The 15,721-nt window shown below is 36.9% G+C and overlaps 1 long non-coding RNA gene and 1 pseudogene across 2 annotated transcripts; both read right to left on the minus strand.

Moving 5' to 3' along the window:
* Positions 1-74: 74 nt before the first annotated feature.
* On the minus strand, positions 75-2,392 carry LOC111612220 (annotated as a pseudogene).
* A 2,148-nt stretch (positions 2,393-4,540) lies between these two features.
* Positions 4,541-10,932, minus strand: LOC102230768. Of its 2 annotated transcripts, none has more exons than XR_002754464.1 (6): positions 10,830-10,932; positions 9,518-9,585; positions 8,756-8,908; positions 7,293-7,388; positions 5,163-5,227; positions 4,541-4,831 (listed from the first exon to the last, which is right to left on the minus strand). It is a non-coding gene; the product is annotated as an uncharacterized LOC102230768 (long non-coding RNA). The 2 variants fall into 2 exon arrangements; XR_002754465.1 differs by having other exon boundaries at positions 8,756-8,920.
* Between the last annotated feature and the right edge of the window lie 4,789 nt (positions 10,933-15,721).

A 15,721-nucleotide genomic window follows, 5' to 3' on the forward strand; every position in this document is an offset into this window, starting at 1 on the left:
TCTGACTGACTTGTGTTGTGACAACAACCTGAGATGTTACCTGGTTACAGTTGTTGATAAAAGTTACCTGGTTACAGTTGGAGAAATATCAGTCAACTGTTGTCTAATCGGCATCATCAGGATTTCTTTAAGCTATTTCCTGAACAAAAATATTTAAGACATTGTTTGCTCATTTCTGTTTCAGTAGAACATGTGAGAAGAGATATTATCATTTTTGGAGAATAGGATGTTTTAGTGTTTATGAAATTAATATCACATTTCTATCTAAAACAAAAAAGGATCACAGACTACAAGAGAATAATAATCATAACGAACATGTTGAAATGTTCGTTAATTGTTGTTGAAGGTCGAACAACAATTCAAGTAAATACCTAGATATATTACAAGAAATGTCTGTTATTACACAAAAAGGCAACAAAGAAAAAACCAAAAAGTAATGATGTAACAGAGGAACTACATTTTCTATTCTACAAAATATAAATGTTGTCCAGTCTAATGCCATTGACCTCTCACAATTACAATTTACAATATTTGTGATCAATGTTTATAGTTTACAACAGAACATCCCTCCAGAGTACACAGTTATACCTGCAACATGACTACGGTAATCAGTTTGACTGTCTCATCTGTACAAATGAAACAAGGACTTGTCATAAGCAGGCACTGACCTTTGAAAGATCATCTAAGAGAGAAATGAGAAATGGCTTTTGCAGGCAATTCATGTTGTTTTGCTTTTTGTACTAAACGTTTTGAGAAATGCTCATATAGTTTTGCAAATGATTTGAGAAATGAAGGAAAGTGGAGATTTTTTTTCTCAACAAAGACACACTGAGGAACCAGGTCAGACTGTAAATCCAGGATAAAGTTTCCTTGAATGAAGTGTTGAAGGTGTGAAGGTAGATCAGTTTTCCAGATAACACTCTGTAGAAGGACAGGATACCAGCATCACAGTCCACATACACTCCTACTTTTTAAGAGAAAGAGAAGGTCATGAAGGATAATAAAGCATGGGGGATGAAGATGAGATGCATGTCTTATTGTTATTGTGCCAGACAGAGTAACCATGACGATCAGCACACTCCAGACTCCAGGACTGATCATTTCATCCAAATGCAGATTTTTCATTGTCTACTTTCCTTGCAATGCTTCTGTAACTCACTGATATAAAAACAGTCCCACTCCACTTAACCTCCCAGTAACAATGACCACTCAGACCATCTGAACACAGAAGTTGAGGCCAGAGATCTTCAAATCTGTCTGGATGATCAGGATATGTATTTTTTCCCTCCTTGTGTTCCACATTCTTGTTGTTTTTAAAGAGTTGAAGTTCTTGGTGTACAGTGTTTGTATCGATTGTGAGTTGACAGGAATCTGATGGAGAGAATGAAGACAATAAAAGATAATTTATTGACACCTCAAAATGAGATGACTTCTGGAGATGTAAAACTGTGAAGATGGTTCACCGTGTGCTGCTTTGTTTTCTGAAATCAAATGAAAAACATACTTACATTTCCTGAGAAATGTAAGTATGGCAATTGTTTGGCATTTAGAAAACTTGGTGTACTAGTTGTATCTTAATGCAGCATGTGAAACTGCTGGAAAAATCTCTTATATATGGAACCTCAAGTATGTCTGATGTTTACCTTTTTTTGCATACAGCTAATCCAAAAATGATACTCTGAACCAATAGAAAGAAAAGCTTTTAAATACAACAATCTAGGCTTACTGAAAAGTGGGGCCAGAGTCCGAAAAAACAAAAAACTACCCAAAAAGGTGGGCGGTGGCACAGGAAGGGGCCAAGAGTCCAGAAACAACAAAAAAATCAGCCCAACCAGGGTGGGCGGAAAACGCAGAAGGCACTAGGGGGCGGAGACTTGGGAGCACCAGGGGGCAGAAACTCGGAGAGGGCATTGGAACCACTGGGGGGAGACGGGGAGTCACTGGAAGCACTAGGAGGCGGGGACTCGAGAGGAACACTAGGAAGCAACGAAGGGCCACTAGGGGTCGACGAAGGAACATAGGGACCACTAGGGGGCAGAAACTCAGAGAGGGCACTGGAACCACTACGGGGAGACATGGAGTCACTGGAAACACCAGGAGGCGGGGACTCGAATGAAGCACTAGAAAGCGATAACCCACTAACTGGGGCAGGCCATGCCACCAACTTGGACGCCTGTCGGCCAGGTGCCAGCCTGGCCACCTGGAAGCCCATAGCCACAGGAACTGAGGCAGGAACGGAGGCTGCAGCGGTGGCTGATGCGGGCTCCGGGGACGCGGGAGCTGCAGGAGTGGCAGCTATCTCTGGAGCGAGAGGAGGTGCTGGTCCCGGAGACGCTGGAGCTGGGCTGGTGGAGAGGAAGTCCGGCTCTGGAGGCAGAGGGTCGCCAGCCATGAAGGCTAGAGCTGCCTGGCGTTCCTACTCTGCCTCCTGCTGTAGCCTTGCCAACCCCAGGGACTGGAGTTGGTCTGACCATCCTTCCAGTACCAGGAGTAGCCTGGTGGCTACCCCGAGGCGTCTGGGGGCGAAATATGGCTTTGCAACAATCTCTACAAAGTCTCTGATGTTAAATAATAAATCATCCCAATGCGCTGGGTCCATATTTGAGATGAAATTCTCCGTGAACGGCATGCCTCACCATAGTTACTTGGTCGGGTCCTACTGTCAGGTTTAGCGGTGTGAGTGGTGGTGAGGCAGAGGCAGCAAACCCAGGTAGACATAAAATAGATGATTTAATAGGATGCAAATCCAAAAGTTCAGAACACAGAGAAGCAGAGAGCAATGAACAACACAATCCACAACACAACTGGAAACTAGACAGACACGGAGGACCCCACAGAGACACAGGTGTCACTAAATACACAAGAGGTAATCAGGGAACGAGACACACCTGGGAATAATCAAGGGGAGACAGGACAACACAGAGGCTCAGAGACAAAGAAACTCAAAAATAAACACACAGAAGACTCAAACCATGACGAGATGATTATTGTTCCAATTCCTTTCAAGCAAAAATGCCACTGAGATTTATACTGAAGTGGAGCTTTAGTTTATTCACATTTACTCAAATTACCATTTGAACCTTTTCAGGCAAGAGATGATACATTAAAGACTTATCGACGTTCTAAGTCTCATACTCAATTAGTTTGCTGCTGATTTTAGGACTGGAAATGCAATTAGTGATGGATTTCGTCAGGTAAAGGGCCTTAAATAAAGGAGATAAAATGACTACATTTATTCTCTTCTAATCAAAATGAGCAACATACTGAAACTCAGAAGCCAGACTTAAACTAGTTTTTCCTGTTCTGTAAGTCTGGTATTCCCATGGGTTTAACTTTTAAGAGGCTCATTGACAATTTTTTTTTTTTTTTTTACAAATATCACCTTATTGTTTTTAGCTTAACAAGAACTACAACCACTCAGCACATTCAGTAACTTGAGTTATAAGTCCTTAATTCAAAGTTCAGTATAAAACAAAGCAAACTTACTTCAAACAGTCTTAAGCATTGAAAGAGAAGAATAAGAAACTCTCCACTCAAAGTGTGAGCCCAGTAGACAGTGAAACAGGTGAGCTGCTTACAGGAATGTCACCTAGAGGTGGGAGGAGGAGCAATGGGAACTTGTTGAGCTATATTCTTGACTAGTAGCCAGGGTTAAGTTGACTTTTTGTTTTTTGCTTGTGTCAAATTTTCTTTCTCTGATCTCTTTTAGGAACTTAGCATAAGTTCAGTTTTTTGCCCCGATTTTTCTCTTATGGCAATCTTAGAACGTTCGGAGTTTTAAGGTTGCCACTTGCGATAATCGTAACCGATCCTCCAGTAGTGTGAGGTGTGTCAGGACTGATCTGGTCCAGTCGGTAGAACATTACGGCCACTTCGATCTAAAATCGGGCATATTCAGTCTTGGCCCGATTATCGCAGGATGTGTGGTTTTCCTTGACTGGGAGGGAGAACTCAGCCTGCGGTAGCCAATCAGAAAGCGCGGTGACGTAAGCACTAAGGGGAATCCCAAACAGCTAACATCACGCAACCGAGAGCCCAGGTTAGTGCATAGTGCAGCAAATAGATTTGCTGCTCCCACAGTCTTTTATTCAACACCCTTTCTTTTTGTTACGTCTTTTATTGCTTAAAATGAGTCCAGAGACTTCACTATTGCTTCTACATCGTCATCCGTGTTTGCTTACTCTAAATTCACTGTGTAATTGATTTCACTGTTTAATTCTACAGTCAGTCTTATTGGCTTATTCAAAGCCAATGAGAGCTTAAAATGTATTCGGTCATCTAAATATGTCCATGTTTAATTATATAAGTGGTAACATGATTAACGCTTTCAGCATAATTACAATTCAAAGGAATTAGCACCCTAAAAATATTGCTGCACTTGAGAAATGGGTGGGTTTTTTTCATGTAAATCTATGAGATTTAAATTTATTGTTGAAATGTTTTGATTTAACATTTGATGCTGTCACTCCTGATGGGAACTGATGCTGTTCATTGAAGTGGATGCTTTATGGTTGTTTTAAAATAACAAAAGGACACTGGACATGATTACACCAAGGAATGTTTATTGTACGATTTTATGATTTCATGATTTCATAATTTTCAGAATTTGTAATATAAAGACAGAGTTTGGGGAAGAAAACAGCAGCCGATCCTTCATTCACTGAGGCAATTTATTAATGTTTCCAGGTTTTCCATTCAAAGGAAAGGTGAAGCGGAGACATCACAATAAACATCACTTGTTGCAATTGTTTCGATCCATCTGAAACGTGTAACAGTGATGTCTCCCTCACTTCTGTAGGAGACATCATCAGGTTTTGACTGCAGATGAGTCCTGAAAAAAAATGCAAAATATCAGTTATGTAATGTAAAAAGAAACATAGCGTTGGTGAGCCATGTTCTACAAATGATCAGCTTTATGATTCACCATAAACAAATTAGTTAGGTTATTATTATTAGATTAGGAAAGCATGAAAATGGACCTGTGCTGCATTTTAGTCTTAAATTCAGCTCACTGACTCTTCTTCAACCTCATACATTACAAACCTAGCTGGAGAAAGGATAATCTCCACAAGACCGTAGTACAGTTTTTAAAAATAATGTTTAAAAATTATTGTTTGACATTAAGTAGGTGTTCCCTCACTTCCACCTAATATTAGACCAACCTGTTGCCTTTCACTGTCTGTGCTGATTCTTCCTTGGTCGTCCTCTTTTCATGTCTTCTTCAAAGCTGAATGACATGAATTTTGTGTTAAGTAGGTTTTAAAAATACAGCAGTCAAACCATATAGAAAAATGAAACTTTAATTTTAATTGATATCCTTGTTGGATAACAATTACTGACTGGACACTGCATCTGTTCTGATATATGACAACACCACTGCAGAGATGCTATCCTGAGTAAAGACATTTAAACTCAAGTGTCCTCCTGCCAAGTTCTATAACAAGCATCACCAACCTTTATGAGTCTACAGGCTGTAGTGACACTGTAGACTAATTTGTTTAATACACACATAAACCTAAATCTTTATTTTGCTTTTTATTATCTGTTATATTATAAATAGGCCAATAACTATGCAAATAGTTGCAAGACAACAACAGCAATCTGTCATTTTATACTGGCTTAAGCTAACCTGAATATGTCGATAATAACATGACCTACTGTCTATCAACCACTTTGAAAAGCTTTTCTTCATCCCTCCCAACATCTTTATTCCTCTACCATTTTCTATTTTGCTCCCTGGATAGTTTTTTTTCCCTCTTTAGATCCCTGTTGTAAAATAAACATTTCTAATTTAAAAGAAAATAAAAACATGCCTAAGTGTGTTCTTGAAGGGGTGTGTGCCTAAGCGACCTGTGTAGGAGAAGCGACGGGAGAGGAGGTAAAAGAGCGGAGGGGCTCCTAATTAATGCTGTTCCTCTGTTAATCATTTCATACATGCAAACAGCTGTTCAATACAGAAAATGCCGACTAGAAAAAAATGTCCCCTCCCACATCGTTTTGGTGCCCACTCTAGTGCAGCGCCCCTATGTGTTGCATACAATGCATACCCACTTTTTGCACCACAAAAAAATCATATTGCAAGAGTAGATCTACTATAAAGTCATTAAAAGATGAGAAAAAAAACATAATTTTAATAGCTGGTAACGCTGACGTTACCAGCTCAGCAAGTCTGGTTCCTTGAAATAAACAGTTCTTTAAACAATCAATTCTAAGTTCTGCGACTTATGATTTAATTCTGATGTGTTAAAAGAGTCAATCTTCATAAAACTAGCTATATTCTTGTATTATTACAACTTTACTGTCATATTTAAAGCAAACAAGCAAAAAAAAACTCTTGGTCTGGCCGTAGTCTGTCATAATCAAGTAACTGTAGCTCTCAGAAAAAGGCCAAGACATACAGTAGATGAAACCTTTTTACTGTGATCGTAAAATGATATGCACTTTTCATCTCTTCTGACAAGCTGGAATATATCAATGTTGTTGCAAGTTTTTCACAAAAATATACCTTTTGATAACCGAGCTGAAAAAGTTGTCAAATAATTTTTATAAATTTTAAAACGTTTTACTGTTAGTTTAAAAATTTACATCCCAGTGAATCATGTACACTTTTTTTCTGTTGAGAGTCCCACAGACTGAGCAGTCTTGATTAAATGTTACTGATTGAGTTAACTAACTAAACTTGGAAATTGTTTTGAGACTTAAAACAATAAAATGAGCTACTACCACACATTTCAACTGTTTTGATATTCGCATCATAGAAGGTGGCCGTGATTAGTACAAATAAATTATTAAATATTATGAGCTTTGCAATAGCGCGAACATTGCTGTACAAGAATCTTGCCTCAGATTTAACAAGTTAGTCATCCATCGATGGATTTGTGCATGCCAGTTAGTCTTCCTACAAACATAAAAACTAGCGGATGTAAACTGATGCTTAGCTGAAGTTCTTTTTAATTGGCTTCCTTCTCTGTTTTTGTTCAAACTTAATCATCAATCACTCCTGACCATAATGGTTGGTGAATCTTGTTACCCTGGACAACTATAGGAACAATAACTGACTGAAAAGAATAGTTCTTTAGGGTCACACACTAATTTGTGAGGTCCGAGATCAACCATATCAAAAATGTTAAACCCTTCATTCTTTACACTTTTACTGTTTGTAGAAAGTTAACACAAAACAATTTCACATAAGAACACAGGGAAGTCTTTTAAAAGAGTCAGCTCATGTGAAAAAACATGCTAGCAAGAAATTACCCGCTAAATCAGCGTACATCAAATTAATTACAACTCACCTCACTGGTGAGGAAGGAACCCTTGAACTAAAGTCAGGACTCCTCTCCTTGGAGAAATCTCTTCTGAAGGGCCGAGGGAGACGTGTCTTATGCATTCTGATAAAAAAAAAATGTTGGAAGAGGTTAGATAAATATCTAAGAACTTAAAAAGAAAAGTTAATAAAGTTAAGCTTGCATCTGAAAATATCTAGCTGTAAAACAACTTCATAATCATCAAAAAAATATATATTTATGCAACCTGGTTTATAACTAAGAACATTTATTCCTCGTTGGATTCTCAATTTTGTTTAAAATAAATCATAAATATGTGACAGAGCCAGAATTTTCAGAAAATAGTAATCCGTGGTCCTTTCATATACAGTACATATACAAAGACTTTTTCTATTTAAATGAAATTGTTTATTTTCTTGTAAAATGTGTCTGAAGAAGTGTTGGGGCAAAGGGTTTAGAAACAGCTCACCTGTTGGAAGGTGAGGGTTAGTTGGTTGGAAAATCACATTGACTCACAGTTAGTAAAAATGTTTTTGCATGAATACTTATCCATCCATCCATCCATCCATTCATTCATTCATTCATTCATTCATTCATTCATTCATTTTCTTACACTCTTGTCCCTAGTGGGGTCAGGAGGGGTGCTGGTGCCCATCTCCAGCGAACGTTCCGGGCAAGAGGCGGGGTCACCTGGACAGGTCGCCAGTCTGTCGCAGGGCAACACAGAGACAGACAGGACACACAACCATGCACCCCCCCGCCCCCCCCACACACCCACACGCACACACCCACACACACACACACACACACACACACTTAGGGAGAATTTAGAAAAGACCAATTAACTTGACAGTCATGTTTTTGGACTATAGGAGGAAAACCAGAGAGAATCCATGTATGCACAGGGAGAACAGAGAAAGACCCCGGGTCGGGAATCAAACCCAGGACCTTCTTGCTGCAAGGCAACAGTGAAACCAACTGTGCCACTGTGCAGCCCTGAATACTTATATATACTTCAAATATTTTACTGTTCAGTTTATATCAGTTCAGATTAATTATGTAGTGGCAATCCCCTCTTAAGTATTCATACATTTCAGTGCAAATTATATTAAAATCAGTAAAACTAATTCTATTGCAACCCAATCATACAGTCACATCAGATGAAAGCTGAAGTTTTCATACAATGTAATTAAATTCAGTTGATCATTAAACATCAGTTAGTGATCTGTTAAAGGAATCGGGCCGATTGGATCATGTTACACATCCTATGAGGAGACAGTGGACAGACAATCACTTTGAACCGTAAATACTGGTAAATACATTTTATGTAAGATGGTTTAAAAACAGAGTAATTGGGAAACTGCCAGAGAAAGTTTTTTGAAAGTGTCAAAAAAACATAAAATCCATCAATAAATCAATCAGCCCACAGAGATCCATGTTATTTAAATTTTACACAGTCACAATCAGCTCACCTGTCTGAGGATGAAGTTTGTTCTGATTTGTCTTTGGACAAATCACTGCTGAATCCAATGATGTCTCCCTTTGATGGGTTCAGTGATGATGTGGGGTAGAGACATAAACTCAGTGAGGCATCACTGAGTTTAGATTTTGACCGCCGATGAAACCTGAATAAAAAACTAATGTTGAATGAGATTCTATAAATACTGGACAATCAATGTTATTGAAATGTAGAACTTAAAGATAAACTGGAGGTGCAGTACCTCAGATTTAGAAGAGTATCTGAGTCTAAAATATATTTTACTGGTAAAAAAAAAAAATCTTGCCAGCATTTAATAATAATTTTATTATTTAAAGAGAACTCTTTTAATTTCTGTTTTGGTTTTGGTCTTTTAGGTCTCCAAGTTACTTCCTGTTAGACAACATTTTTCCACCTTTGTTTTCCTTACTGGACTAATAAATCTTTATTTTGTTAACTCAAACTAGAGACGTTGTTATCACTACTTTATTCTGGGCCATGTTGTAGTTCACTGAAATACATTAATGGTTTCAGACATGGAAATGAATATCACAGTCATCAGTTGAACACATTTAAAAATGAAAAATATGTCTTACAATTTTAATTGTATTATAAAATTAGAACACATCTGTGACCTGTTTGTTAAATAAAGATGTAAAAATGTGTTAAATACTGGGAATTTATTGTTTTGTCTTATTTCTTTATATGAACTGTGTATGAAATAAAAGCTGTGAGAAGCCAGAGATGATCATCTGACCTTTTATTTCTTTTCTGAGCCATGATGTTGAATTTTCATCCACATCTGCTCACAGTTTCCTTTTTAATCTGCAGGGGAAACACAAATCAGTTTTTCACACGGTGGCTATGATCATTCTTTGGGTCAGATTTGCTGTAAAAAGTCAGTGTCAGCTGAATTAAGTCAGATAAGAGTTAGGTAGAGGAGACTGCTGTACTTCAACTATCAGTCCACTAGATGGCGCCATGGAGCTGCAGCCTGCATTGGCAAACTGTGATACCTACTCCACAATAACTCAGTTCAACATCTGAAAGAACTTTATCCATGTTCACAGTATCAAACTCAAAATTACTCATTAGATTATGGATGACTTTATAACAGAAAATCTGACTAGGAATAAATGTTAGATTTCATAGCGCAAAGAGGATAACAGTCTAAAGTTTTGTTATGCAATGGCTATAATATACTCAGAATTAAATAAATTATACCTTCAGACTAAATATTTCTTCAAAGGTATCTGTTACCTGGAATCCAGGAACACGAAACTCAATTATGGATCAACATCATGAGAAAATATGGCAGTAAAGTGTGTTTACCACCAAAGCATCATCCAGACATTTGTCAGACATTTACTTGACACTTTGTAAAACTTCATGATTAAATTAATCACAGCTTAAAATCTCCGTGGTCAGTTCATGGTTATAAAAACACTTCCTTGTGCTTTGATCACAACTTGAGGCTTTTTATGCATCATAATTCTTGTGGTTAGAGAGTTAGTGCCAACAAGGAAACATTTCAGTTGAAAATTTGTTCCTTCTTTCTGTAGCTGATGCGGTTCTGCAGCATTCTGTTCTCAACGGTGGTTTCCAGGACTCATTACAGGACTTGTTGACGTTTAATGTCCTTAAGTGAAATGATGATGTTCTATTTTTTATGTAAAACTATCATGAACTTTCAGCATATTCAGTATATTTTTTAAAAAAGCACCTAATAGGCCTCTAAAACATCTATTATATATTCCATCAAAGTATAACTTAAGTACAATCAAACTAATTTCAACAGAGTCAACAGGAAGTTTTTGTTTTTGAGTTTTATGGTGAAACCAAAGGTTGAGTTCAAGATATTAGAAATATTAATCGGTTTTATGAGAAAACAAAATACTCATGATTTGTTAAGTTATTCTATATGTTAGTAATCCTCTGCATTTCTCTTCAGAATAGAAAAAACAATACAATGTGTTAAAATAAAGAGAAAGTGTTTTCTCCTTCAATCAAAAAACAGAATCAAACAAAGAGTTAAAGATAAAGTACAACCTAAAATCAAGCAAACTTACAGTTTGTTCCAACAGTCTTGTGTTGGAGACGACGTTACTGGCCACTCCAGGTGTGAGGCAAACAGATTGTGACACGATGAGCTGCTACAGGAATTAGTTTGTCACCAGGGGAGGGAGAAAACTGGGTAGGAGGAAAAGCAAAGGAAGTTGTTGAACAACATTCCCAAAGTTGTTTTTCTGATGGAAATGCAGAAGGCCTTTTGAAATACAACATTGTCTTCTTCATGAAGTGGGCAGTGGCAATGATTTCACAATGTTCTTTGCACAAATGCTCCAAATCTGTCAGATTTCAGGGATATCGTTGTACATAGTCCTTTACACACCAATTTACAGATTGTAATCCATTGTGGAGGGAAAGGTCTCGGCAGTGTTGCACAAAATTTCCTCCAATTCTTGATGGCACTCTTCATTGTTCCATGGCAGATCTGAAGTCCAGATCTAGTAGATCTGGACTTCAGATATGCCAGACACAGTCATTTGTCAGGAGAATGAATGTTTGTCAAACAAACATTCCATCAGTCAGGAAATTGTTTGTATCAGTCTCCTGACTGATACTAATGGACAGTGAGATCTGTGTGATAGAAGCTCTCTGTGTACCATTAAGACTTTGCTCTGAGATGTGACTAAGAAAATATCAGAACTTGCCCTGCTTTGTTTGGTATTTATAAAAGGTATCCTAAATGATGACATGACTCCTTTAGACATCAGTTTGAACAGGCTAGTTAATTCCAAACACAGTTTCACAGTTATGAAAAGGAGCACATACATATTCTGCTATGCTATTTAAGCCCTTTATATATAAAAAAAGATTTGATGAAGTATAACAGTGCATAGATAACAATAAAGGTGGGAAAAGTTCAACATTGATTTATCTTAGTGTCTGTGATGGCCACTCTCATACCTTTCATGCACTTTCATTTAAGACTCAACTCAATGAATTAAAAACTTTGCAGTGTGATGTATTTCCATTGATTTCCACTAGAGGGCAGCGTCAGATTCTGTCAGACTGATGTCGGAACAGACCTTTATTGTGTCCACATGATGTTAGACATTTCTAATTTCTATATACCAATTATTGACAAAGAAACATTTTCCATTTATTTTAGATAACAGAAAGAAAACAAACAGCAAGTACGTCGTTTCAAGAACACTAAGTGTAGTGAAAGAGTACAGTATAAATATTGTGCTTAATATATTCATTATTAAAATGTGATTTTATCTGATTTATGTTGAGTTCATCTGATTAAATTGAGGTCACAGATGGACCAGGTAGTCCAAGAAGTGGTTCTGAATCTCAGGTTTTGTTTATACCTTATAGTTTTGAAGAGTGCTGGACCAGAAACAGATTTTATCTCAACTTTAATTTGCTTTAATAAATAAATAAATATTGTTATGTCTCTCACCGCTGACAATGTCCCTAAAGAGTAAATTCTCCTTATATTTTTTATTTTAATAAAAATTTCATAAGGGTTAGCAATGCTTTAATTCATGAATTAAATCTTACAGTGGCTTCATTTCTTGTTGAATTCAGACTCCTGTCAAATAACCTGCAGCAGCAGAAGTAGAAGTTTGATTTGTGCGTGTCCAGAGATGAAATATGAGCTGATTGATCTGCTGAAAACATAAAAAATGGATGTGAATGTTTGAATAAACTTCTCTCTTTGTTGCCCTCTTTCTGTAACCTGGGCGTCTAAACTTCCTTCCTCAAACTATACCTGCAGTTTCCCACCGCAGCAGCTCCATCCATCAACTCTCTCCTGCTGCGTTTTAAGGATGGCGCCCTCCCGTCTCTCTGCTGGAAACTCAACTTCCTTCCTTCCTTCCTTCCTTCCTTCCTTCCTTCCTTCCTTCCTTCCTTCCTTCCTTCCTTCCTTCCTTCCTTCCTTCCTTCCTTCCTTCCTTCCTTCCTTCCTTCCTTCCTTCCTTCCTTCCTTCCTTCCTTCCTTCCTTCTTTCCTACCTACCTACCTACCTACCTACCTACCTACCTACCTACCTACCTACCTACCTACCTACCTACCTACCTACCTACCTACAGTTGTTATTTCCTTCTTTGTTTCTTTCCTTCATTTTTTCTTTCATCCTTCCTTCATTTTTCCTTCCTTCCTTCCTGCCTCATCATGTGATTCAGCAGTTCATCACAGCAGTAACATATCAGTCATGTGACCTCTTTATGTAATATTATATAACTTACGATGAAGTTTTGTTTTTTTGTGTTTTATAATTGTCTGTACCAGCACAATGTTTCTCCATTGTTTATTTAACGTTTCTGATTCAGATATAAATAAATATTCTGATCATTTGTTTCTGACTGACTGGTGTTGTGACAACAACCTGAGATGTTACCTGGTTACAGTTGGAGAAATATCAGTCAACTGTTGTCTAATCTGCATTTTCAGAATTTCTTTAAGCTATTTCCTGAACAGAAATATTGAAGACGTTTGCGCATTTCTGCTTCAGTAGAGCGTGTGAGAAGAGATATTATCTTTTTAGTGCCATGTAAATTAATATCACATTTCTATCTAGTTTGGATAGAAATGTGTCCAAATGTTATTAGTCAATTTATTAATGAACTAATAAAAGTATTAGTTCATTTATTCTTGATTTGAACATTATTCTATAAGAGAATAATGATCATAACGAACATGTTCAAATATTAAAGGTCGAACAACAATTCAGGTAAATACTTAGATATATTACAAGAAATATCTGTTATTACACAAAAAGGCAACAAAGAACCAAAACGTAATGATGTATGTAAACATGCTGTAACAGAGGAACTATATTTTTTATTTAACAAAATCTAAATGTTGTCCCGTCTCATGTCATTGATCTCTCAATTACAATTTGCAATACTTGTGATCAACATTCATAGTTTACAACAGAACATCCCTCCAGAGTACACAGTTATACCTGCAACATGACTAATCAGTTTGACTGTCTTATTTTTACAAATGAAACAAGGACTTGTCATAAATCATGACAGTTTTGCAAATGATTTTCTGTTTCCTGTGACACTGTCGGATTGTTCCTATTGTTCCGTGGTGTCTGGTTTTCTTTCTAGTACGTCTTTCATTCCTCTTTTTATTAAACATTATCACCATGAGACTCCTCCTCTCTGACCTCCATTTTGGTCTGATTCCCGCACACAATCAGTAGCTTCAAGAAGTAATTTCAAAAACTTACACAACTGTCAGGAGATCTGTTGCATGGAAGTATTTTTAAGGATCACACTTCTGGAAGTTGAGACTTCAGTGGCCAAATGATTTCTTCACAGGTAACCAGCTCAGCAAATATATTAAGAATTCAGTCTATAGTTTTTTTACTTAGGACACATTTCCCCTTAGTCTATAGTCTATATAGACTATAAAATTAATTTCATTTTATAGACTATATAGACATGGTTCTGTCCCAACTTTAGTGCCTTTAATAAACCTTCCCCGCTCAAACCAGGCTGCGTCTGCCAAGTGCTTTTAATAATATTTCTCCTGTTTCATGAAAAACTTTAGATTTAATTAAAACATATTTGTCATGATTGATAAATCATAGGTGTTAGAATGTTTGTTTATGTTTTGATAATTTCTTTATTTATGTAGCTCTTGCCCTTTTAGTTTATTCCTTGTATTAGTTCATTTACTCTTGATTTGAACATCTTAACTGAGATTACTGTTTCTCTTTCTTTAGATTTTTGGTTGGACTTAGATTCTGTTTTTCCTCCTACTCATCTTTCTCCCTCCTTCAGCCTCTAAATAAGTACTTTGAAAATAAACATACTTGTCTTGCAGCTTTTTACTGTTGGTGTATAAATTGATTTTTGTTTTAAATTTCTTTTTCCTTCTTCAACCTCACCTATAGTATGTTTATTCTTAGTGATAATATTATCAGACTAGATCTGCATTGGTCAGAGTCTCAGTCAGACAAGAATTCATACAAAAAATGGTTTTAAATTTTGGGTTGGCTTTTTGTGATAGAATGACAGACAATCTTTGATGCTGTTGTAACTCGTTGACAACATTGCTGTGAGAATGTTCAGTTCACTGTGAGTCATAATTAATGAGGTGTTCTGACACACAAGACCTGAGATATTTATGTTCTGTAATTCAGTAAGCAAATGTATAAAGCTACTGTATTTAAACCACCAGCATCATTTGGTAACATAGACCTTGACGTCACCTGAGGGACTTTTGATGCAGTTCAGATGTTGCACAAATCCCCTGATTGATTACGATATGTAAATCTTTTAGTGAGACCCTCATTAGATTTTCTTTCTCAGAGTAAGCTGCTTCGGTTGCTGTTATCGGTTGCCTTGAGAGTTAGAAGTGTAAAGGTTTGTATTTTGTAGAGAATCAATTGAGAACCTCAAAACATAGTTTGCCAAAATCCTGAAAATAATATTCAATTATACCAGTTCCGTATAAAGACTATTAGTCTGAGTCTATTAGTAAAGCACATCTCATGAATACAGTTTCACTATTTGTTTCATTGCATAAAATATAAGTTAAATGTATATAGGAGTTATGAAAATTGATGGAAATTGATAAAGAATCAATATGTCTTAGCTGTACTTAATTTTATGAACCACTTGTTGTCCTACTTGAGCATTGTGTCATTGAAGCCTCAAGTGAGGAATCATGTTTTGAATCAGCAGTTAGTGCTTCAACAAAGCCATAATTAGCTATCACTAGTTGTAGTCTGTATTAACAGTGAAATACATATGTCGTATGACCTACTGTTTAAATAAGATGACTGAGTGAAAGTGAATGTAACACAGAAGTATTTGTGAGCTATGTACAGTAGCTCTCCACTGTGAGAGTTTTGTTTGGCTGCAGTGAGTGAGGATCTGATGAGAGCAGAGGATAGCGCAGCTGGTGGGAAAGATTGACAGTTATTTTG

This window comes from Xiphophorus maculatus, chromosome 19, assembly GCF_002775205.1.
Source record: "Xiphophorus maculatus strain JP 163 A chromosome 19, X_maculatus-5.0-male, whole genome shotgun sequence".
NCBI lineage: Eukaryota > Metazoa > Chordata > Actinopteri > Cyprinodontiformes > Poeciliidae > Xiphophorus > Xiphophorus maculatus.